The 25874-nt window shown below is 40.0% G+C and overlaps 1 protein-coding gene and 1 long non-coding RNA gene across 4 annotated transcripts in view; both read right to left on the bottom strand.

Moving 5' to 3' along the window:
- Pum (pumilio) overlaps positions 1-25874 on the bottom strand; it is a 180311-nt gene that overhangs the window by 18350 nt on the left and 136087 nt on the right. The window lies entirely within an intron of this gene.
- Positions 21290-22695, bottom strand: LOC143154684 (uncharacterized). Its single transcript, XR_012994236.1, has 2 exons — positions 22141-22695; positions 21290-21375 (listed from the first exon to the last, which is right to left on the bottom strand). It is a non-coding gene; the product is annotated as an uncharacterized LOC143154684 (long non-coding RNA).

Genomic DNA, 25874 nt, shown 5'->3' on the forward strand with positions numbered 1-25874 from the left:
GCGATGCTCCCTGACTCGATGACGACATTATCTACACTGTTACCGGGCATGGAAGAACCACCTAAAGGGTAGCCCCCTCCAAAGTGGACTTTTAAAGAGTTTCGGATCAAGTTCGAGGGAAAAATGGAGAGGTCTTGGTACAGGGAAGTACGTTACCAAGTAGCTGCGTTAAAAACGAACGAGTCTGAGGCCTGGGTCGGCTGGACTTGGGTCGACGACCCCCTGCGGACGTTCACCGACAACCGTTCGCCTCTATGTTACCGGTACTCGTTCTGGACTCTAATTGACCGACAAACGCGGATACGATTTGACCGTGACGGGATCACGCATCGTGCGAGAAGAGGATCGAGACTGGGCCTGGGTCTTTTCTTTCAAGATATGCCAGACGACCTTCGAAGATGAATAGACACCTAAGCTGGTTTTTGGACGTTAGGAAAATTTCGAGACGAATTACCTGATGGTGTCTAGGCACGGTCTGGCTCGTACAGGGGGAAGGTAGAGATTCCAGTGGAATTTAAGTATGGTGGAGATTTTTGTATTCGTATTGATGGAGATTTTATGTTTGTTTGGATAGGAGAAGTCTTCTGATGTTGAACTTTGTTTAAATAAAAAGAAAAGGACTGAGAATTTGTTTTGATGTTAAAGTATATACAGGAGTTTCTGTATTTGGATTAATTGAGATATACATAAAGTGTTTTTATAGTAGAACTCTTCTGATATTGGATTTTTTTATTGAAATGAACAAAAAGGAGAATTAAGAATTTGTTTTAATATTGGAGTATATAATGGAGCTTTTCGTATTCGAATTGATAGAGATTTAAGTTGTTTGGATAGGAGAAGTCTTCTGATATTGAACTTTGTTTAAATAAAAAAAAACAAGGACTAAGAATTTATTTTAATTTAGGGTATACAATGGAGTTTTCCGTATCTGAATTAATAGAGAGAGATATGTAAGATGGTTGGATAGTAATTGAACTTTTCTGATATTGGATTTTGTTTATTTAAATGAAACAAAATAACTAAGAATTTGTTTTAATATTAGGGTATACAATAGAGTCTTCTGTATTTGAATTAATAGAGAGAGATATGTAAGATGTTTCGATAGTAATTGAACTTTTCTGATATTGGATTTTGTTTATTTAAATGAACAAAAAGGAGAATTAAAAATTTGTTTCAATATTGGAGTATATAATGGAGCTTTTCGTATTCGAATTGATAGAGATTTAAGTTGTTTGGATAGGAGAACTCTTTTGGTATTGGATTTTGTTTATTTAAATGAAACAAAACAACTAAGAATTTGTTTTAATATTAGGGTATACAATAGAGTCTTCTGTATTTGAATTAATAGAGAGAGATATGTAAGATGGTTGAATAGTAATAGAACTCTTCTGATATTGTTTATTTAAATGAACAAAAAGGGGAACTAAGAATTTGTTTTAATATTAGAGTATATAATGAAGTCTTCTGTATCTAGAACATATCTGTATCTTACATATATATAAGATATTTTAATAGGAAAACTTTTCTGATATTGAACTTTATTTAAATAAAAAAAAAAGGAACTAACAATTTGTTTCGATATTAAAGTATATTCACGAGTTTTCCGTATTTGAATTAACATAGGTATAAGGTGTTTGGATAGTAGTAGAAATCTTCTGATATTGAATTTTATTTAAATAAAAAAAAAAGTCACTAACAATTTGTTTCGATACTGAAATATATAGTGGAGTTTTTCGTATTTAAATTAATAGAGGTATAAGGTGTATGGATATCAGTAGAACCCTTCTGATATTAAACTTTGTTTATTAAAACAGAAAAGAAGAGAATTAAAAATTCCTTTCAATGCTTAACGATCTCTATGACAGCTGTATCTGTAAATAACTATATATTACGTATAGTAATATATTCGAATACGAAAGGTTCGACTATAATCTCAATATAATTCTTCTTACATGAAATTTCGTAAAATTAAACAATGTTTTATCATCCTCGTAATCTTCTATTCGGAGATTAACCAAACAGAAACGAACCGAACCGACACAATTCGTTTCAATATATCAGGATCTTCTCGACGACTATACATTACGTAAATAATGTTACGTTAGTCGAATACGAAAGGTTCCACAGTATTTCAATTTTTACGAAAATATTTTCCAATTCATCTCCACTTGAATCGCACTCCCCCCCAGTATTGAATTTCCTAAAGCGTTGCAACGTTCCGGATAATCTACCATTCAGGGATTATCCGAATAGAAACGAAGCGAACGGACAATTTGTTTCAACGTGTAAGGATCTTCGACGACGACTATATTACGTAAGTAATCACGCGTTAAAGTACCCGAACACGAGAGAGGCTTCACCGTAAATCGAATTCCACTATACCACGATCAGATCTTCTCATCGCGCGAGATCAACTACTACATTACTGAAAAAGTCAATTCGTTTTCCAAAACGGAGAACATATAACTTAACAAAGTGTTTATATACTCTAAAAAAATCGTTTCATTTCCCCCTCCAACAAAAAAAAAAAAAAAAAACAAAATAACTTTCCAAACAACCCAATTTTCTTTTCATATTATTCTTCCATATTTTTAGTTTATATACTCTAAAAAAATTGTTTCATTCCCCCTCCCAAAAAACAAAAAAAAAAATGACTTTCACACCCAATTTTCTTTTCATTTAAATAAAGTTCAATGTCAGAAGAGTCTCCCTATTGAAACATCTTACACACGTCTCTCTCTATTTGAATTAATAGTTCTCTCTCTATTAATTCAAATACGAAACACTCCATTGTACACTCTAGTATTAATTTTGAAATTTATCGCGATCGCGTAAACGGTTCCCTTTTGTTTTTTTGGCAAAATCGAGGAAAATCGAGATACCTTCGACCTTGAGTAACATTTTAGCCACGATTACGTAACGGTTCCACGTTTCGGACAACGTAGGATGATCCTACTCGGTTACGTGGCGCGCGTTTCAGAATCCTATACTCTATGGTTCTGATTACATCCTCCAACGTGGAGTGACCTCGTTTCGATTCGTCCATCTTTGCCGGTTTTACACGCCCGTGACTTTATTGTTCCCTTTTCTTGTATTTATATTTTTTTTTCTGTTCACTTTATCGTGTACGTTTTTTGTATCGCCTCGTCGAACAAATCCGCGTTGAATCGCGATCGTTTCGCGATAAATTTCATCCGATAACGATTGTCTCACCGCGATACACGCGACTCGATGGCTTTTGTTCTCCCGCGTAAAAATTGCACCGGAAGTTCTCGTTTCGCGACCAACCTTGTAATTGCATTCGGATTGGAACGTTTCGTGAATTGGTAACAATTCCCGAACTTACTTCGAGGACGTGTAAAGTTGTCGATACGAACGATTGTTGCTCGATAACGGGACGCTCGTTGTCGTTTGTCCGCGAAACATCGTCGAAACAATTATCCTCGATCCATCACCGGAACAGACGTAACTCGAGGAAATTGATCGAACGCGATACTTCGTGTTTCCTCGAGAGAGAGATCGGTTTGGAAAGTTTTCACTGTTTTTTTTTTTGCAAAGCGTGTTCGCGATGCACTGGGTGCACGATGGTGGTTCAAAGGGCATTGTAATCACTTTGCCTGAGAAGACGAATGAAAAGTGTAGAATAATCATTTTACCTACGAAGCTTCCTTTTCGAGACAAATGACTATGAATGATATGTTGGATAGTTAGAAGAAGGTTGGAAGATTATATAGGAGAATGGAGAGTTTTAAAAATTTGTTGAGTCGACGATAGTAGCAAAAGTATATAAATACGATAAATTGTTTGGAACGTGATAGTAGCAAAAGTAAAACAATACGATAGATTGTAGGTTCTTGTGTAACCAAGAATAGAGGAGAGAAGCATTATGAAAATAAATAAACAAGGAAATTCGTCTCGGTTGTGTATTCTAGGAAGAAAGATCGATTTTCGGTTAAGAGGAATAATTATTGAATAATAAGAAGAAGACTGCAAGTCCATGTAGCAAAATGGACAATTTAAAAAAATTGTTAAGTAGAGAATAGTATCAAAAGTAAACTAATAGGATAAATTGTTGCTTCTTGTATAATCACGAATACAGGATAGAATCACTATGAAAATAAATAAACAACGAAATTTGTCTTGGTTGTGTATTCTAGGATGAAAGAAAGTTCAATCTTTGGTTAAGAGGAATAATCATTGAATAACAAGAAGACTGCAAGTCCATTTAGCAAAATGGACAATTTTTTAAATTTTTCAAGTCAACGATAATATCAAAAGTAAATCAATACCATAAATTGTTCAAAAAACAAAAGTTCTGCTTCTTGTGTAACCAAGAATACAGGATAGAATTACTTCGAAAATAAATAAACAACGAAATTCGTCTCGGTTATGTATTCTAGGATCAAAGAAAGTTCAATCTTTGGTCAAGATGAATAATCATCGAATAACAAGAAGACTGCAAGTCCATATAGGAAAAAGAACAAGTTTTAAACTTTTTTAAGTAACGATAATATCAAAAGTAAATCAATACGATAAATTGTTCAAAAAACAAAAGTTCTGCTTCTTGTGTAACCAAGAATTACTACAAAAATAAATAAACAACAAAATTTGTCTCGGTTATGTATTCTAGGATCAAAGAAAGTTCAATCTTTGGTCAAGAGGAATAATTATCGAATAACAAGAAGACTGCAAGTCCATGTAGCAAAATGAACAATTTTAAAAATTTTTCAAGTCAATGATAATATTAAAAGTAAATGAATACGATAAATTGTTTAAAAAATAAAATTCCGAATTACTACGAAAATGAACAAACGAAATTCGTCTCGGTCATGTATTCCAGGAAGAAAGAAAGATCGATCTTCGTTTAAGAGGAATGTGGCACTATGAGTAAGTAGAATGTGGAGAAAATTTTCTCTCAGTATCGGTGGCTGACTGAAACATCCGACCAAATACGACTCGCGATTTCTCCCGAGACCGATCTTTCTTTCTCCCTAGAATACATACTCGTGAAATATTAAAAATCATTTTTCTCAAAATCAACGAATGGTAACGAAAAATTTCCCTCTACACTTTCGATTCGTTCCCTCGCTTAGAACACGACTACACCGAATTTCCGCCAATTACCATTTACCAAAAATTAAAATAAAAAGAAATAGAAAAAAATTCACTTTATTTCCAAAAAAAAAAGAAAGAAAGAAACAAAGGAATGCAATACACGTTTCGTACTTTCGAGCAACAGAGTGTGTAACGAACGTCCTTAATTCTCGATCGTTGCGTAATCGCGGGAAAGTTGTTCTACGAAATTTCTCGTTCGGCCGAAAGGTATTCGTCGCTGGCGCGCTCAATTTCAAAATCTATTTCAAAATCCAATTTGTCCCATCGGTAGCACGCGGAGGACATACTTCAACGTAAACGTTCCGCCAACGTAGCTCGACGAAGATCGTAGTAACAAATTACAGGTGTTGTTGATTACCAACGAATCGGGTCTCCAATCTCTACGGATCGACCCTTTGCGCTCGAAAGACGACTCTCGGTCGCCGTGCATTCAACAGAGTGACTCACGTTCCGTATCGTGCATTAAGAAATTGCAACAATGTTCACGTTACGTCTTGTTAAATGTAAAAATGTACGCGAAATAAATTCGAGCCAACACACCACAGAGCTGAGAAATTTATATTCGAAAGTAGGTGTAATTTTTATTTCAAGAAATCATTTTTATTTGCGATTAATATAACAGGATAAACTTCAACTCTCATTAACCTTGACAGAATTATAAAATTTAAATTTATTGATACTAAACCCCCATACAAAGGAGCGATTCTTCGTCACTGAAGAATCTTGGGTTCATTTTTTCCTGGAAAGAATGCATTTTGACTATAATTGGGTATAACATGTAATTGGGTACACAGAGAGTTTAAAAGGTGGAGACACCCCTTATTTTTTATCATATTCGATCGTGGTACCCCCGATCGTAAAAATGGTCCGGTCCTTTAACGAAGACAACGATCCGGTAAATAAATAGGCATTGTTCGAATAGTTGGTCGTTCCAGCCACGAGGAGCGTAGAAAAAGCCTCGAATCATTCACGACACGCTCTAGCCCTCCGAATCAGCGATGCGTTTCGGGTATTAACCTCTTCCGGAAGCGGCTCGAGCTTGAGCCAAGGCCACGGTTACGTTTCATGATTATTCCACGCGCAAACCTTCGGGACCCCTTCTTTCCCAACCCGTGGCCATCGCTCTTTGTATCGTTCAAGGTCCGGTGAACTTGATGAAACTGGCTTCTCGGCGGCTGAATTCCGCGCGAAGACGCAGCGCAAGTATGTGTCGTGTGACAAAGGGATTTTTAACTATTTCGATGCTAACGACTAGGTAGAGCATAGTCGTTTAAGAGCGCTGGGTCTCCTATCGGTGACTGTGGTCGTTTCGTTGAGATTTGTAACTGATTGGCAACTTTGGTCAAGGTGATTGGTGGCAATAGGGACTACTCGGCGCTCAAAGTGACTTTGAGAGACACTGCTTGGTGCTCCAAGTGTCTACCTGATGCTCAAAGTGATTAACGTGGTGTCAAACGTGGCTAGTTAGGGTTTGAAGTGACTATCTTGGTGGTAATGGTGACTATTTCGCGCTCAAAGTGACTACTCGATGCTCAAAGTGATTACCTTGGTGTGAAACGTGGCTACTTAGAGTTTAAAGTGACTATCTCGGTGGCAATGGTGACTACTCGGTGCTCAAAGTGACTACTTGGTGCTTGAAATGTCTACTCGATGCTCAAAGTGATTAGCTTGGTGTCAAGCGTGACTATTCAGTGTTTAAAATGATTATTTTGGTGACAATGGTGACTATTTGGTGCTCAAAGTGACTACTCAATGTTTAAAGTGATTACCTCGATGCTCAAAGTGATTATCTTAGTGGCAAACGAGACTGCTTAGTGTTCAAAGTGACTACCTCGATGACGAAAGTAACTACTTAGTACTCAAAGTGATTACTCGGTACTCAAAGTGATTACTCAGTACTCAAAGTGACTACTCAGTGTTCAAAGTGACTACTCGATGCTCAAAGTGACTACTCGGTGCTCAAACTGACCCCCACTAGCATCCATACAGGCCCAAATACGTCGTACCATCGATTCTTAGATATGTTCGAATAAAGTGTTGCACAAATTTGACACAATCCTTCGTTAACACGTAGTATTTGAACATTCTCAATCGAAATTCTGTAGACTATTAATTTCAAATATCCCCATAGGTAAAAATCGACTTGGATTTCCATACGGAAGACAAGGTAGCCAGGAAACTAGACATGGCCTACTCATTTCCTAAAAAATCAGCGATCGAAGTAGTTTTTTTAATCTAGCTTGTCACCTGATTTCACTACGAACACTGTGCCAATATTTATATACGTTTTACGTATCTGGTACGTGGAAAGGATCATTGTAATAACAGAAAATGAGCCGCACCCTGGAAACAAAGTTGCATCGTGTTTACATAAACTTCCATTCCTTATTTTCCTGTCTAGAATCCATATACCCTTCTCGTATGCTAGTAAACACACACTGTACAGTGATGCCTTTGTTACGTCAATCGACGACCACCACTGCACAGCAGAGACTGCTCCGTAACGTCTGTGAACTAAAAACTATACCCACACAGGATCCAGGTTGGAGCGTTCGGGCAATGGAACTATCTTTGAGTCCACCGACGAGTGAACCACTCTGTACGTGTCTTGAAATCAACGAGAGGAGAGACACTGTTCCAAGCAACTCTGACCCACTTGGGAACAACGTTGAATCGACTGGTTTCAGCCAGCAGAGGCGTTATGCCATTCGAAGAACGATCATCGTCGTCATCGTCCAACGCTTTGGGTCACCGCGGAAACCATAAACTCCCCCCCTCACGACGAACGATGGGTGCCAGGTTACGCTCGATATTTATTACGTCTGCGAGATGTTTAATAACACGGCTATCTTATCGTGGCTGACGTACAAGGTGTTCCGAAAATCAATCCCTCGCTTTAATTGGCACGATACGATTGCGTTTGCTTTTATACCGTTCACGAAGTAAATTCGACAGGTGGGGGGGAGGAGAGAATTTGTCAACGTACACGAGAATACAGCGAACCGACGATAAACATCGTTAATCTTTAATCTTGAAGCCAATTAGCGAGCTAAAGCTGCACTCCGAGTCTTTCGGTTGAAAATGTCCCGAGTGTACGAAAAACTAGTCTCCAACATTGTTGCAACACGAGAGGATTAAAAGAGTAACGGGGCAACCGGTACAGCATTTGTTAAAGTGGCTTTAATTAAGAAGAGAACGATATTTTGCGAGGATGCGAGGGATCGAAGAAGATTCGAGGAAAAATGTCCACTGGGGATGGAATACGTGTTTTTTTAGTAGAAAAAAAACTATTATTGTGGATCGAGAGAGTCGCATCTGTTATGGTAGCTTTAATCGATGGAAAAGTTATGTATTGCAAGGAAGCGTGGGTCGAGAAAGACCCATGACGAAAAATGACCACAAGAGATGATAACACGAGTTTGGAATAGCATGCGTGTTTTTAACTTTATAGTAGATCGTGAGAGTCATATCTGTTATAGTAACTTTAATCGATGGAAAAGTTATGTATTACAAGGAAGCGTGGGTCGAGAAAGACCCACGACGAAAAATGACCACAAGAGATGATAGCACGAGGTTGAAACGGAATGCGTGTTTTTAATTTTATAAAAGATTGTGAGAGTCGCATCTATTATGGTAACTTTAATCGATGGAAAAGTTATATATTATAAGAAAGCGTGGGTCGAGATAGACCCACGACGAAAAATGACCACAAGAGATGATAACGCGAGTTTTTAACTTTACGACGAGAGATCCAGTTGCGCTTGTTATAGTAGCTCTAATTAAGAGAGGAATGTTATATTACGAGGACACGATGGGTCGAGAAAGATCCGAGGAACGCAGCCAACGTTGGTTTATAATGCATACGGTTGCAACAAGTACTAAAAGACACGTTTTCCAGGCTATTTGATACGCAAAAGTGGTGACATCGATCGGTCGCTCGGATCGCTCAGCTCGACAATCTCCGAGATTACTTTCTTTGGGGTTTCTTAACCGTTTCGACGACTATGTATTTATCTTGGCTTAGAAAGTCGTTGAGGGCGAGTGGTATAACGCCCATGGGTACCGAGACTTTCGCCTATAATTGATCAGGGAATCACGAACCATAAATTCACTCTGGTACCCAACTGTACCACGAGGTTTTACTTGGATATAGATCTCTCGTCGTATTCGAATCACCGAGGATGGTTATGGGGAACACTAAATCCAAGTTCTCTACTATGTGGACAGTAATTTTGATAATTTCTCCACTCTAGTTTTCTACGACATTCAGATTTCAAAATTTTAATGGATAGTAGAATATGGGAATAATTTCTTGTGGTCACCCTATATGTTATATACACCCTACCATATTCAGATTTTAAAATTTTAATCGACATTAGAATATGGGAGAAATTTTTTAGGGTCACCTTATATATCATTGAAAATTTTTTTGGTAATTTTCTCTTTTTACCATACCTTAGTTTTCCACGATTGGTGTAAATTTTCTATAATATTTAGATTTGAAAATCTTACGAGACATCGAACACAAAGGACTACTTTTTAACGGACACCCTATATCTCGTAGAAAGCAACTTCAGTAATTTTCTTTCTTTATCGTATTTTACTTCTCCACAATCGACACAAATTTTCCCCAATATTTAAATTTGAAAATCTTAGAAGATATCAAATGCAAAGAACTAGTTTTTAACGGACACCCTATACTTCACAGACATCAAATTCAATAATTTTCTCTCTTTACCGAACTTTACTTCTCCATAATCGACACAAGTGTTCCCCAATATTCAAATTTAAAAATCTCACGAGACATCGAACGCAAAACACGAGATTAATTTTTCGAGGACACCCAGTACTCCCGTGCAGTATTCACCGGCGGCTGTTTCAACCTCGTCGTGCGATTAGGTTCCCGATCGTGTCAATGCGCAAACTCCGCGTCCCCGTAACCACGGGGCCAACAGGTTGACGAACAGGGAGCCCACGGATCCCGCGTGCTACGAGAAAAACACGGTGATCCTCGGGATCCTCGGGACACGCCAGCTCGGCTCCGCTTCGGGAAGCGAGGAAAGAACGGTTGGAGAGGCTACTCAATTCACGGCACAGTTTTCAATGGAGTTACAGCGGGAGAGCCCGTTGCCGCAGAAGTCATTAGTGCCCTCGAACAGGAAGCGCTGAAACGAACGCCTAAATGGAAATCACGGTGATTGCGTTTGAAAAGGGGTGAAAAAAAAATGGGGTTGAAGCTTGACACACACACACACACATATACATACACACAGAGAGTAAGAGAGTAAGAGAGAGAGTTCGGAGAGCGTTTGATTTTGGCAAGGGTTGGGAAACAATGCCCGTAGAACATTGTCGTAGGTGAGAGAGAAGAGGGGTTGGGGATACGTTCCTGGAAGTGTGACTCACTGTTGAATACGTAAGGTTTCCGCCGGCGGCTTACAAATCCGTGCTACAATACGAGCCTATTGATTCCACTCTCTCTCATTCTGTCTCCCTCTCTCTTCGTTCTGTACTCGAGTATCCACGGCGTGGAGAAGAATCTGGCACGAGTCGACCGTGACAATCGTTGCCAGATTTTTCGAAAACCCTCTCCTGGTGGCCGTTATCCGTCCTTAATGGCTCGCCACGACTGTTCGATTTTTCGTGTATCGCTGTGTACGTCGCCGGCGAGGGAAACCGTGCGATCGTTTTCGTCGACGGTGGCGACCGTTCTCGGGTCTATTTTGACCCATTGTGTTCCGATAAGTTTTTTTTTCTTTCTTTTCTTGAGATTAAAGCTATTGTGGTCGAGGATATATAGGATAATTTGGTATTGTTTTGGTTGTTCTGTCGCTATGGTATACTTTGGGTATTCTTTCACGGGTCTTTTTCGACCCATTGGAATTATGTATCATCGAAGATTCGTGATTCTAATTCATTTGGTTGCAGAGGAACATTTTTCATGTTTTCTTTGTCAATAATTTTCTTACGTCGCTGGTACGTCAGCGGTGACATGGTCCTCGGGTCTATTTTGACCCGTTGTGTTCCGATAATTTTTTTTCATTCTTTTTTGTTGAGATTAAAGCTATTGTGGTGGAGGATATATAGGATGATTTGATATCGTCTTGGTCATTCTGTCGCTATGGTATACTTCGGGTATTCTGTCACGGGTCTTTTTCGACCCAATGGAATTTTGTATTATCGAAGATTCGCGATTCTAATTCCTCTGGTTGCAGAGGAACATTTTTCATGTTTTCTTTACCGATAATTTTCTAACGTCGACGGTGACACGGTCCTCGGGTCTATTTTGACCCATTGTGTTGCGATATTTTTTTTTTTTTTGGAGATTAAAGCTATTGTAGTAGAGGATATATCGAATAATTTAGTATCGTCTTGGTCGTCCTGTCGCGTCAGAAAGTGAGAAACTCGAGTTCTGTATACTTGGGGTATTCTTTCACGGGTCTTTTTCGACCCATTGGAATTTTGTATCATCGAAAATTCGCGATTATAATTCCCTGCTTGCAGAGGAACATTTCTCATGTTTTCTTTACCGATAATTTTCTTACGACTTTTATCGATTTTTATTTTCAGAATTATTTATTTTATTATTTGGAACTTTTCGTCTATTTTTTTTCGAGAAATTCATGACCCTTCGATACCGAAATGTCCCTCAGTCCCTGGCTCCTGATCACTTCTCACGTTTTTCTTGTTTTATCGGTTTGCAATTTTATATCAATTCCTACGTGAAATTCACCGAGCGATCTTCCACTGGCAAAATGTTTTCTACTTCCTGGTCCGAGGAAGCATTTCTCACGTCTTCCTTCTTTTATTAAAGAGTTATAATTTATCAATTTTTTTAGCAGAGATTCATGACCTTTTTCTGCTGAAACGTTCCCCACTCCTGGTCTAAAAATCATTTCTCACAATCTCCTTCTTTTATCGAGTTGCAATTTTTTATCAGTTCCAACGAATAATGCACGAAGCATCGTTTCAATACCGAAATGTCCAAAGAAGTATTTCTCAAATTTTCTTTCTTTAATCGACAATTCTTTTTACAATGTTCGATCAATATTTACGATATTATTACAATCTTTCATCAATGCTTCCAAAAAATTTATCTAACAACCTTCAACGTCAAAATAACCGCCTCGATCCGAAAAGCCATGTTTCACGTTTTTCTTTTACCGACATATTTTATAATATTCGATCAATATTTCCCATTTCGTTACAATTTCTCAATTCTACCAAAAGATTCACCCAGCGACTTCCAACGTCAAAATATTCCCCACTCCCCAAAAAGAATTTATTACTTTCTTATTAAGAAAAAACAAATTTATTGCTTTCTTATTAAAAAAAAATTTATTGCTTTCTTCCCTTCGTCGAGTAAGTTCGGGTGTACTTCTCCACACAGAGACGAGAGATCGATCTCTCCCCCGTAGACCCTCGACGCTCGCTTTAACGCTAAAAAAACCGAGAAACGACGGTAACACGAGCACCCCAGTTTTCCACACGGTCGTCGGGAGAATTACGTCCAGCCACGGACGGAATTGGCGGAAAGCCCGAGCTTCGATTACCGACAACCCACCGTACACCGCCGCGTAATCAGTGATATAAGAACCATTAGGTAAGAGATATTTCGTTACCAAATCCCTCGCAACGCGGTCGTGAAAACGGGTTTTACCGTAGGAACAAGAGGTTCAACGAACCTCACGAAGCGTGCTCGTTTGACTTTCAAAACGGTCCGCGTGGCTCTGTTCCGACTACTATCTGCGCGCAACTTTAACGTTTGCCGCGCATGCGCGTGGCTCTCGTTCGCGTCGTCGCGCGTCGGTATCGGTTCGCCTTTCCCGCAGAACGTGATGCCCTCTCGAACTGGATCGATCGTTTCGGCGGGTGTCGCGCGGAAATTTCGATGCCACCGGTGTACACGCTTGCGGCTTCTAAGAGGACGCGAAAACCTGGCCGACCAACCGTCGAGCACCAACTTTCCATTTTACGGTCTCGTTACTGTAGAGAGAAGAAGAAGAAGTCACGGTGTAAAACTTCTAACGCGCAGTCTTTCGGGAAACTACTTCGTTCTCCTATTCGTTTTCTTTTTGCTTGTTCATAATCAAACCATCGAGTACAATCACTGACACGTCGCCCTTTCGACGTTGCCAATAACGGGGAATAAGAATAATAAAGAACTTTGTTTATATCTACTCGATCGTTTCTTAACGCAAAGATTAACACTACTCGTTCCACACGTGCACGCGCTACTCGCGATCCTCGACTCTCAGTCGTACCACCTGTTCAACCTCACATACGCTATTGCCAACTCCGAATCCATAACCTAATTTACACCTAACCTTACGATCACTCTTTCGTACAATATTTGTATCCACTCTCACAATACGTTCAATGAAAACAATCCCATAGCCATCGGTGATGAGATCACGAGTTTCAATAGAACATCGGTTAGAGATCTCCGATGAGGAAGAGAAATCGTTCGAATGCGCAACGCGCGTTTCTGGACTCGTGGTAACTTTTTGTCGCTAATAGCGTTCTCTACCGGCTGTCGACTTCCGCTTGTGTTCGCGCGCGCGCTCATTGTGTGGCTGTGGAGCTCCCCCCACTGTGAAAGATCGATGTAACGCAGACATCAAACGGTCTCGAATCGGAGCATGCATCCGCCGCCAACCGTTTTATCGTTTCGCATTGTCACAACGATCGCGCGAGAAACCTTGATAACGCGCGCGCTGGGACGATATCGCTAGCTCGCTGGGTTGGTTGGTTGCGCGGCGTTGCTGTCCCGCTGTTGCCGCGGTGGTTCTGTCTCGATAACGCGCGCTTTTAGTTTCTATGACACGCGCGCATCTCGTCCACTGTCCCGCGAATATTCAATTCCACGCGTTACCGTTTGCCGATCGACTGCGACGCGTTCGACACTGCTCGTTTCTAAATTGACGCGGAACGCGCGATTCCGTGAACGGAGGATCTCGATCGGGGATCGGAAAGACTCGTGCCGATACGGGTGGAATTTTTTACGAATTTGACGAGTAGATCGAGTTCGCGTAATAGAGGTAGGGGTAGTTCATCGATTACCTTTGGTGTGGTAAAGGTTTGTAAGTTGATATGGGATTAATACTTAGGTTATGAGTTGTGAATATGTAGAGTACTGAAATATTGAAAAAAATTCTCTTTTTAAATAGATGGAGTTTAATATCGGAAAAGTGACAGCAAAGAGATAATAAATGGAGATATTTTTATGAGGATTGTATTACCATATTCGAATACTCTAACGTAGAATTATTTAGGTAATGAGTTGTAAAAATACAGAGTATTTAAATATTGATAGAAATTCTCTATTTTCGTTTTAAATAAATGGAGTTCAATATCGAAAGAGTGACATCAAAGAGATAATAAATGGAGATATTTTTACGAGAATTGTATTAATATTTTTCCATATTCGAATACTCTAACATAGAATTATTTAGGTGATGTAACTATTGCAAAACTATAGGATCTTGAGAATTTTCCTCGTTTCTATTAAAATAAATAAAGTTTGATATCAGAAGAATGGTATCGAAGAGACGATCAATGGGAAATATTTTTATAAAAATTGTAATTTACTAGACTCTCCCATATATTTAACAAGAATTATTATTTATTCAACGTAGCTAATTTTCTTCATTTCTATTTAAATATACAAAGTTTAATATCGGTATCGCTGTTAAATATTCTCGAAATATTACACAGTTACGTATAATTATTGTAAAATATAATGAAACGACTATTTCGTCGAAACGCTACTTCGCAAGACCTATTTTTAACGCGATTCGAACTCACCAACAACGACAACGGAGCATAAATATGTTTCGTTTTCATTTTCGTTCGTAGCAGATGTTTGTGCAACTTGAGCAACGCTCGGCCGTAGTTTGTATAATAGGTAAAAGTTTGCTAAATCGTACATCGTGGAAAATTACGTTCCGTTAAATGGAGTTCTACCTTTTGCCCTTTATCTTCGAGAAAGAGGTAGTTGGTGAAATTTTAACCGTTTAAAATGTTTATAAAAAAAAAAAAATAATAAAAAAACAATTCGAAATATCGTAGTTTCGTCCAATACGAGAAAAATTGTTGTCATTAAATGCAACGAGCGATCTTTTCGTGTTTATCGTACATGGAAATACCATGGTTCGCTCTACCGTTTCGTGCATTACTATAACTCACCCCCCCCCCCCAAACCATGTTGCCTTATCAACCTTCTACTCCTTCGAGCGCAGAGTAAACGCGTTGACCGATAAACTCCACCGACGATAACTTCCTTTTATTCCATTTTTTTATTTCTTCGCCTTTGTATTTTCCTTATTGTATTTTTAATATTTTAAGCGGGTGTAACATCTCACGTTACAAAAAAATTGAGAACGCAAAATAATGCACTCGTATTATTCCATGGAAAAATAAAATTTGCATTGTGCTTCGAGTGTATTGTTTTTAGGGTTAGGTTAACAACTTGTGCGTGTATGTGTGTGTGTGTGTGTGTATACACCTCGAACAGTCAACGTGTAACTTATTATCTCTCCGCATCTGTGCATTATTTTCTGTCTTTGTCCACCGAATACTTCACGATCTTTTGTATACTATTCCGGCGCAATAAAAACGCATTACAATTATATTACTATTATTATTCGTCCTGGATGGTTTGCTCTTGTCCCGGACGGTGTATATATACGCTGTTCCCATTGTCTCTGAACCTCGCCTACGTTTCCCCACTTCGATAAGCGAACCGAGATTACAGATCCGCGTGCAGATGTTTGAGGATCGCTTTCGCCACCGAATAGAATTTACCTTCCAATGCACGATCAATGCCAACCGTTGGAGAGGTAACTCGAAAACGAGATTGAGGCAACGATGTACTGTGCGCAGCTGAGAAGTTGACCCATGGAGGGAACTGCGAATCGTATTGGTTCAGATTCGTTTTAGGTGGTTTTCGAAGATGCGTAAATAAGTTAAAATTACTCGACCAATATGAATCGACTTAAATAGAAAAAAAGGTCGATGTAGTGTGCGCAGCTGAGAAGTTTACATACGGAGGGAACTGCGAATCGTATTGGTTCGGATTCGTTTTAGGTGGTCTTTGAAGATGTGTAAATAAGTTAAAATTACTCGACCAATATGAGTCGACTTAAATAGAAAAAAAGGTCGATGTACTGTGCGCAGCTGAGAAGTTTACATACGGAGGGAACTGCGAATTGTATTGGTCCGGATTCGTTTTAGGTGGTTTTCCAAGATGCATAAATAAGTTAAAATTACTCGATCAATATGAGTCGACTTAAATAGGAAAAAAGGTCAATGTAGTGTGCGCAGCTGAAAAGTTTACTTACGGAGAGAACTGCGAATTGTATTGGTCCGGATTCGTTTTAGGTGGTTTTCCAAGATGCATAAATAAGTTAAAATTACTCGATCAATATGAGTCGACTTAAATAGGAAAAAAGGTCAATGTAGTGTGCGCAGCTGAAAAGTTTACTTACGGAGAGAACTGCGAATCGTATTGGTTCGGATTCGTTTTAGGTGATTTTCCAAGATGCGTAAATAAGTTAAAATTACTTGACCAATATGAGTCGACTTAAATAGAAAAAAAGGTCGATGTACTGTGCGCAGCTGAGAAGTTTACATACGGAGGGAACTGTGAATCGTATTTGTTCAGATACGTTTTAGGTGGTGTTCGAAGATGCGTAAATAAGTTACAATTATTCAATCAATAACGAAGTCGATAAGTCGACTTAAATAGAAAAAAAGCTCGATGTACTGTGCGCAGTTGAGAAGTTTACCTACGGATGAAATTTCGACTCGTATTGGGTCAGATGCTTTAGTCAGCCTTCGAAGATCCGTAAATAAACTAAAATTACCCAACACTGTCCACGATTACTTCTACACATAGTACTATTGTACATTTCCCTTAACCCTATTCGGTCGTATGTCGAGTGTGAGTCGACATCGCGTTTCGAAAGCAGTAACAGTTATTCTAAGAATATTTTCCGTAGGATCATAGTTGTATGCACTTTATCTATAGACTGTGTACATATTTATGTAATTTAATACTAAGAACGATAAGATAGGAGGTGCAATATTTTACTAGGGTTGTGGGTCTCGGTGGTTTTAAAACCATCTTGGAGAGAGACTTATTATTACTGCGGTTAATATTATTTTTCTCAAAAGTCCAAAATTACATTCTACATATAGATATAACATTCTCGATCAATCGATGTTTATTGCACACAGATGGAAAAGACGGTTTAGTCAAACATTTATATTTTCTTTCATCGTAGAATCTTCAAAACAGTTACAAAACGTTACGAACGTAACGATACACTTTTAAAAAACCAAAGTACCGTTTCAAGAAGCTTTTCAATCCTTGATCGAACTTTAAATAAATAATACCTTCAACGTTTATATCAATACACTTGTAAGAACGTATTCAATCCTATTCTCGACCAAACTGTAAACAAATAACAGCTCCGTAAAATACACATTAATGTATTTAAAAATACACATTAAAAAATCCAAAGTGTCGTTTCAAGGTCATTCTCAAGCCCAATTCTCGGCCAAACTCCATACACATAACTTCCAAACGAGTCTCAATAATTGATAGTTTCATCGTTGTTAAATTAACAAACGTTTTGGAAAGCGAACCGAGCGGATCAGCGGACAACAGGCACGAAATCGCGAGTGGACAGCCACTGAGTGACCTCGTGTGTCGTCTTTCCAGCTACGAACAGTACACTCGCGCGTTTCCATCGAACGTTTCCATCGGTGTTCGTTTCTGTTTTCCTACGGGACGACGTTGAAAATGATCGTCGAGCACGAGGAGCGTGGAAACTCGCGGGGGATATAAAAGCTTGTCCGGTCTCCCCCGACGGTGCTCTTTAATTCCGCCTCACCCCCCCTCGCCCTATACGGTTGGTTCCAATTCTAACGTGGCTGCGAACGGCGGAGTCGCTCGAAACACGCGCGAGCGCGCGGCAAACTTTCCGATACGAGCACCGACGAGACCGAGCTGAAATGTTCGTGCATCTGCGAGTGGTAATGAACGGTGGAACTGGCCGGTAAAACTTTCCACGAGGCTGAATTGAACCGAATCTAGATTTCGGCCCTGCACATTACCATATCGCCCGCGCTGGAGCGAGAGCGAGACAGAACCGTATTATTGATTCTAACCGGCGAGAACTCGCCGCTAACACACAGAGAGAGAGAGAGAGAGAGAGAGGAACCGTGCACTCGGAATCAACGTCGCGGGCCACGCTTCACGGGGGGCGTGGAGTGGGGGGACGCGGGAGGTGTGCGACCGGGTGGACAGAAAGACGGAATTTCTGTTGGAAATTTATTAACGTTTCGCGCCGCCCGGGGCGCTAACTCGCTCTTCCTTTGCCCGCGAATTTGAATATCGACCTTGAAACGAGCGTTTAGCGAACGGGAGCGAGAAAACGAGAAAGAGTACCTACTCTGGATTGGACTCCGCGGAGAAAAGAAAAATGAGAATCGAACGGTTCGTGTTGGACCAGGTAGACGACACTTTTGACGATTCTGGAGCGTGGTACCCTTGAAAGGAAATATTGGTTTCTGAGAGTAAAATACGTGGAAGGTTTTTAATTTCAAGAAGAGAGTATAACTAGATGACTGATTGGTACATTTTTTATTCAAGAATTGTTTTTTCTTCTTCTGGGAATAAATTTGTGGAGTCTGATTGAACTTAAAGGAGAAAAAGAAAAATTTGAATCGATTTGAATTTGAATTCGTGTTGGACCAAGTAGACATTTTTGACGATTCTGGAGCTATCCTTGGAAGGAAATATTGGTTTCCGGGAGTAAAATACGTGGAAGATTTTTAATTTCAAGAAGAGAGTATACCTAGATGACTGATTGGTAAATTTTTTATTCAAGAATTGTTTTTTTTCTTCTGTGAATAAATTAGTGAAGTCTCGATTGAATTTGGTGGGAAAAAAGAGAAATGAGAAACGAACGGTTGTGTTGAACTAGGTGGATATTTTTAACGGTTTTGCGAACGGTTCTGCAACGCTAGCCTCGGAAACAAATATTGGTTTTTGGAAGCGAAATAGATGGAAGGTTTTCAATTTGAGGAGAAGAATATACCTAGATGATCGATCGATTAATTTTTCAACGAAGAATTATTTTTCTTTCCTACGAAGAAATAATTCGAATCTAATGAGAAGTAATTAGTGGACAGGTTGAATAATGTGGTTACCACGAGGTATAATGTGCAACAAGATAAGCGCGTTACGATTGGTTCGGACCTCTTTGTACTTTTACTCGTTGAATTCCAGATGAAGCCATTCGTATCGTATTCGAATACCGTGTAAGTAATTCTAGTTGGATTTAACTGGCTCGTAGGAGCTCGAGCGGAGTTTCGAGTAAATTTAACAAAAGATTGGAGAATAAATATTTCGCTTTGAAATTTTTCACACATTTTTACAGACTGAATGCGCGAATCGATTCGTTAAACGACGTGAACGGATCGATTGAAATTCAAATATATTCGATATATTCACTTTTAACGTTTCGGTCTGTATTTTAGAAATCCGAAAATGATTTCAAAATTACAAATTTAGAATATAAATTTTTAGATTATGTTATTTACTAACGTTAATAATTCGAGAATTATCAAAATTAATAAATAACGACATTGGACCTCACTGTACACTAACTGTACATTTTTATACTCAACGTGTAAACAAATTTTCACAAATAAAGCAGACATTTAGCAATGTTATGCTCCAACCTGGAACGATTTTCAGGTTAAGTAACTTCTAAAATAATTAAACAAAGTTAAGACACTAATTAGAGCATCCACCTTACTAATTTTTCATCCAGAACGAATCTTCGTGCCCAAGGGGGTAAAATACAGTACAATTCCGATCTAATGCCTTACAAGGTACCGATTTTGCCTCAAGAATTTCACCATAGTCACAAACCAACCAATAGACGATTCTTTCGACGATAAGCGATCTAGCTGAAACACGGTAGGCGTGTGGAAGACGGTAGCGTGAGAAAAGAAAGAAGAACGAGCCGATAAATCAAAGCGAACGAAGAAGCGGGATATATTCGTGGAACCCCGGGCTTGTTTGCGTGAAATAAAAGTACAACGACAAATAGTGGAGAAGCCCGTTACTTAACCGCTTCGGAGCACCGTTAGCTCACCTGACTGCGTGTACGGAATATACAGGGTGTCTCCGCCGCTCGCGCCGCATTCCTGTCGCTGCACGGCAGACACCGAAAATACACGCGACAGAGGTCACTGAACGAATCTTCGATTCCATATCTCTGTCAACTGCAACGTGAAAATGTCCCTGATCCTTTCAATCTTCGATACGAATCTTGTCCGTTTACTTTCGAACGACTTTACTCCTTGTAACGAGGGAGAGGAAGATATGTACAGTTATCTTGCGGATATGTACAATTTTCAAGGTAAAGAGAGTAAGATATTCATGATTACCTGAATCTTCGATATAAAGCTTGTCTATTTTCTTTGTAACAAGTTTACTACTTATAACGAGGGAGAGAAAGGTATGTACGGTTATCTTGCGGATATGTGCAATTTTCAAGGTAAAGATTGTAAGATATTCATTGATCACCTGAATCTTCGATACAAAACTTGTCTATTTTCTTTGTAACGATTTTAGTCCTTATAACGAGGGAGAGGAAGATGTGTAGAATTTTCAAAGTAAAGAGCGTAATTTATCCACGATCCCCTGAATCTTCAATACAAAGCTTGTCTATTTTCTTTCGAACAAGTTTACTCCTTATAACGAGGTAGAGGAAAATATATACGAATATCTTACGGATATGTACAATTTTCAAGGTAAAAAACGTAAGATATCCACGATCCCCTGAATCTTCGATACAAAGCTCGTTCATTTTCTTTCCAACGACTTCACTCCTTATAACGAGGGAGATATGTACAATTTTCAAGGTAAAGAGGGTAAGATTCGGAGATAACGTACAGATTGTATAATGTTGTACAGTGGAGCGTTGCGAAATAAAATTGTAATCTAAAAACGGAAGAAGAGAATTAAATTCTCGGTTTGTTAATTACCGTCGATTTTATTTATTTCCGTACGAATTCGGTATACAGCAAGGTTTCTCGATCGATAAATTTCCGGGGAATTTCACGAAAGTCAGACGTACGGATAAAGAATATTTCTCGTTCGAGGAGGCGAGTTCCGGTCCGGTTCGAGAACTGGTTCGATAGCCATCAGGAACAATCGGGACGCAACAATTAAGACGGCTGAAAAACAACGAGGCACCCGTGAATGCAGAGCCGAAGGAATTATTCGTTCCCGGAGGCGTTCGCCTCGGCCTCCGGCTGTACAGGGTGTAAAAAAAGCACTCGCGAACGAGAGAACCAACATTTTCAAGCTGGACAGTCAGCTACACTCGGTCGAGTGTCGCATCGTAATATCGATATTAAAAAATTGTACCCCCACTCCCGTATGCACAAAAACGATCGATTTCACGAAATAAAAAAATAGAACCGTTGTTAATATTAATTTAATCGCTTTAATTTAAATTCTAGAAATGAATTAAGGAATGTTCAATCTAGCATTATCATTACGGACTTTCTAACTTTGAAATCTCGTGCAAGAAACGCGATTCAAACGTCGATAATACTATAAATAATCAGCTTCTATTTTTCATAATAACGAACGAATATATTCGAGCTGATGCTTCGCGATATTTCGAATTCTTATTCGGGTACAGAGAAAGGAACAATAAATAAATCCGGCTGGTGAATTTCAACCGTAACGATACTTATAATAAAACAATGCAAACGAAAAATATTCCTTTCACAAATAAATTAACAAAAATATTCTCCGTTCGATAGTGTACTATACTAGTAAAAATTTAACTATAATAAATGGATGATATAATAAATTTCCAGAAAATGTTTCGCGACTCGTTTAAATTTTGTGTTCCGTTGAAAATTCGACATGAAAATTCGAAGGTCACTAATCCACGTGTAAAACAGTACAAAATCTGCTAGCTACTGTACCCTGTGTAGCGTGATCGGTGACGTGTCAACGACAACGGAGATCGCAACTCGAGTATTCGTTTCGCGGGAAAAGAGGTCAAGGGTCGAGGTGTTCGATTGCAAGGCGATTCCCAGATGTCGATCGCTTCCTGAAATTACTGGCGCTTTCAGCAGCGCGGCGTTGCCGATTGCGAGGCTCTCCTCCTGCCCGTGCAGAATCCACGGGGAAACCCGGTCGCAGTTCTCGCCTCCTCGCGGATTCGACCGAGTCACGAACTTGGCCAGTATTCCACACAGTCCAGTTCCCATTGACCGTAACGCGACTGCGTTCGTTCCGCGACGTGAAATCGCGTGCGCACGTATTACGATTAACCGGCGGAATGACTAATTAATCGGCTCGAAACATCGTGGCGTGTTTGCCGCCGATACAGCTCGATTCGAGCCACGCCGCGTGGCCCATAAATGAAATGGATACGAGATACCATCATTTTTTGTCTTCGGTGAAGAAATAAATAATTAAAAAAATTTTAATAGATATGAAAAATATCTTTCCTCGGTCTGGAGAATTTTTCACGCGGCAAAGAATCTCGAGGTAATTTGCATCGGTTTAGAAATAAATAATGGAAATATCTTGATAGAAATGAAAAATATCTTTTTTCAGTCTTGAGAATTTTTCACGTGGCAAAGTATCTGAAGGTAATTTGCATCGGTTTAGAAATAAATAATGCAAAAATATCTTGATAGAAATGAAAAATATCTTTTTTCAGTCTTGGGAATTTTTCACGTGGCAAAGTATCTGAAGGTAATTTGCATCGGTTTAGAAATAAATAATGCAAAAATATCTTGATAGAAATGAAAAATATCTTTTTTCAGTCTTGGGAATTTTTCACGCGACAAAGAATCTTTGGGATAATTTGCATCCGTTTAGAAATAAATAATGAAAAAATATCTTGATAGAAATGAAAAATATTTTTTGTCGGTCTTGAGAATTTTTCACGCGGCAAAAGATCTTTGGGGTAATTTGCTATTGATAATCATCGACATAGAAATAAATAACAAAAAGAATCTTAATAGAAATTAAACATATTTGTATTGGCCTTGAAGAATTCTAGTAGAAATAAGAAACCTTGGATTGAATTTAGTAATTGTTTTCGTCACGTGGTATGGAATGTGATTAATATATCGTATATATATATATTCCTTCTAATTTGGATTATACCATTTCGATAGTTATCGATATGACCACAATCGGTTGATTGAGAACGTTCGTTAGAGATAATAAACGGCTATGACTACGCCCTATGTTATTGATTTTAATAAAACAAGCTCCGTTCCCCGTAATTGGGTCTCCACACGGGTTGATAAAATTATTGTTATCATTAAAGGAACTGAACATTTCTATTATACCTTTGTCTCTTCAATTTAGATTATTCGATTCCGATAGAAATAATAATTGAATCTCAACACGGTTAATGGAGTTATCGTTAAAGAAACCATAAATACCTACTATATTTTTTCTCTTCGATTTGAATTATCCTACTCCGATATATTTCACGACGACAATGGTCGGAATATTGATTCGAATAAAACAAGCGGCATTCCTAGTAATAGAGTCTCGATACGATTAATAAAATTACTGTTATCATTCGAGACTACAAAATCCTATTAGAACTTTTTCTCTGCAATTTTTAACGATCGTATTCTAATCATTTTCAAAGCGAACCACTCACGGTTGGTCGAAAACGCCGTGAACCGCAAGTTCGCATTATCGGTGTTTCGAGCCACTCGAAGACTCAAGCCCCCCCTTAAAACCGTGGAAAAGGAGCGGAAAATACACAGGTCCCTCGAGCAATTTCGTACGTCGATCAGGCTTGTCCCGAGTCGCATGACGCGCGTGACGGGGAACCATCGAGAAACGTGTCGTGCGAAGCGTCATTTCGCGACCGAGCGCTACCGTTCGCTCCAGATAACACGCGCGTCGTTTGCAGCGATGGCAAACTTTCTAAGCGGCGAACGAACGAACGAACGAACGAACGAACGAACGAACGAACGCGACGACGAGCCGCCGCTGTTGTTCGTCGTGTTCTTTTCGCCGTTCCCCCGTTCGACGCGCGTAAATCACGCGATCGCCCAACAACGCGGAGAACCGCTGAGCGTTAATGTTTCCCGTCCATCGGCGGGAACCGGTTCCGAGAACGCAACCGATCCGAGAAGAGAGCCTCTCTCATTCGACGCGCGACAATCTCCCCTCTCCCCCCACCATTCCCCCTCCATAACGACGCTGTACCGTTCGACAGTCGCCGAACGACTTCGTCGAGAGAATCGCTGTCGTTTTCGCGTCGAACGCGGCGTCATCCAGGAAGAGAGGAAAAGAACGGAGAGAAAAAGAAAAGCAAATACACGCGGGACAGACACACCACCTGCGAGAGGAGCTCGTCCGGTTCTGCGTGTGCTCGAACGCTACGAACGACGGTGAAAAACCCCTAGAACGATTTTTTGTTCTTTCTTTCTTTATCCGTGCCGAACGGAGCTCCCCGACGTTTACCGTTACTCGGCGCACGAACTTCGGAGTCTCTCGGGCCAAGAGAGCGCCGCGCGCGTTCGTGTCTCGCGAATCGTTGGCTCATTGGCGCGCCGGCGCGCACGCGCAACACGCCGACCGACGGTTCCGTGGGACCCATCCGCGGGACGAAAAATGCATGTGGAACGGATTCACAATTATCGAGGTACCCCGTCGTCGCGAAACAATGGCCATTGTGAAGCGGGCGGCACGGTCTATCCGCGGTCTGGTCTCTCGCTCCGTGGCGGCTGACTTTTTCCCGTTACAGGCGCTAGCCTAGTTGCAAAATTCAATTAAAATAAACTCCGGTGAACACACACGCGTTCGTACGTTCACAGTGACGACGATCCTCCTGGGAGGAACCGGCGAGAAATAGTACGGAGAAAAAAGATAGTGGAAAAAAAAAACGAAGGCGAACAGGAAGCTAGAGAAAGGGGGGCGGGCAGGAAGGTAAACTCGATGGTGGAGAACTCGCGTGATAAGGGTTGAAGCCACACCTTGATACCAGATACCCTTCTTCGTGGTAGCTTTTAGCCAAATGACGCGGATTTTATTATTGGATGGCCTTTAAGGGTGCGGCCGGGTTACCCTGCCCGCGGTCTAATGGGCCGTTAACCAGCCCCACCTTTCTGCCATTTTTTTTTTCTTTCCTTTCTTCCTTTTTTTTTTCACGCGACACCCGTTATGCGTCACGTAAAGGAGCGTCACGACACGCGAGTCCCGGTCGAGGTGGTTCGTTCGTTCGTTAGCTCGCGCGCCTTCGTGGTTCGAGAACGTTGGTTATTGAAGGCCGATCGGTGAAGTGAAATTAATGAACGAATTGACGAAGCATTTTTGGATACTTATCGGTCTCTTGCAACGATTCGCGCCGACGGAAGGAAATATTCGGAAGTGGGCTGTTTTTTTTTTTTTGTTGCAAGGCATCTCTCTCCGAGAGTTTCGTAAGAACGACTCGTTGAAAACATAATTCCATCGGATCTGCTCGATCGAAAAAACCATCCGTGGTGGATCGCTCGTGAAAGCGTGTCGACGGAGGTATCCGGCGAAACCGCTTCGAATAATTGCTCCCAAAGGGAAAAATCGTTGGAACGAAGAAATTCGAAAGTCCAAAGTAACCGTCGGATTCTGTTCCTCGGTGATTGATAATCGCGCGCGGAAAGGGCGGGAAAATTCAAACGCACCGAACCGACCAGAC

The sequence above is a fragment of the Ptiloglossa arizonensis genome, chromosome 1, assembly GCF_051014685.1.
Source record: "Ptiloglossa arizonensis isolate GNS036 chromosome 1, iyPtiAriz1_principal, whole genome shotgun sequence".
Classification (NCBI taxonomy): Eukaryota; Metazoa; Arthropoda; class Insecta; order Hymenoptera; family Colletidae; genus Ptiloglossa; species Ptiloglossa arizonensis.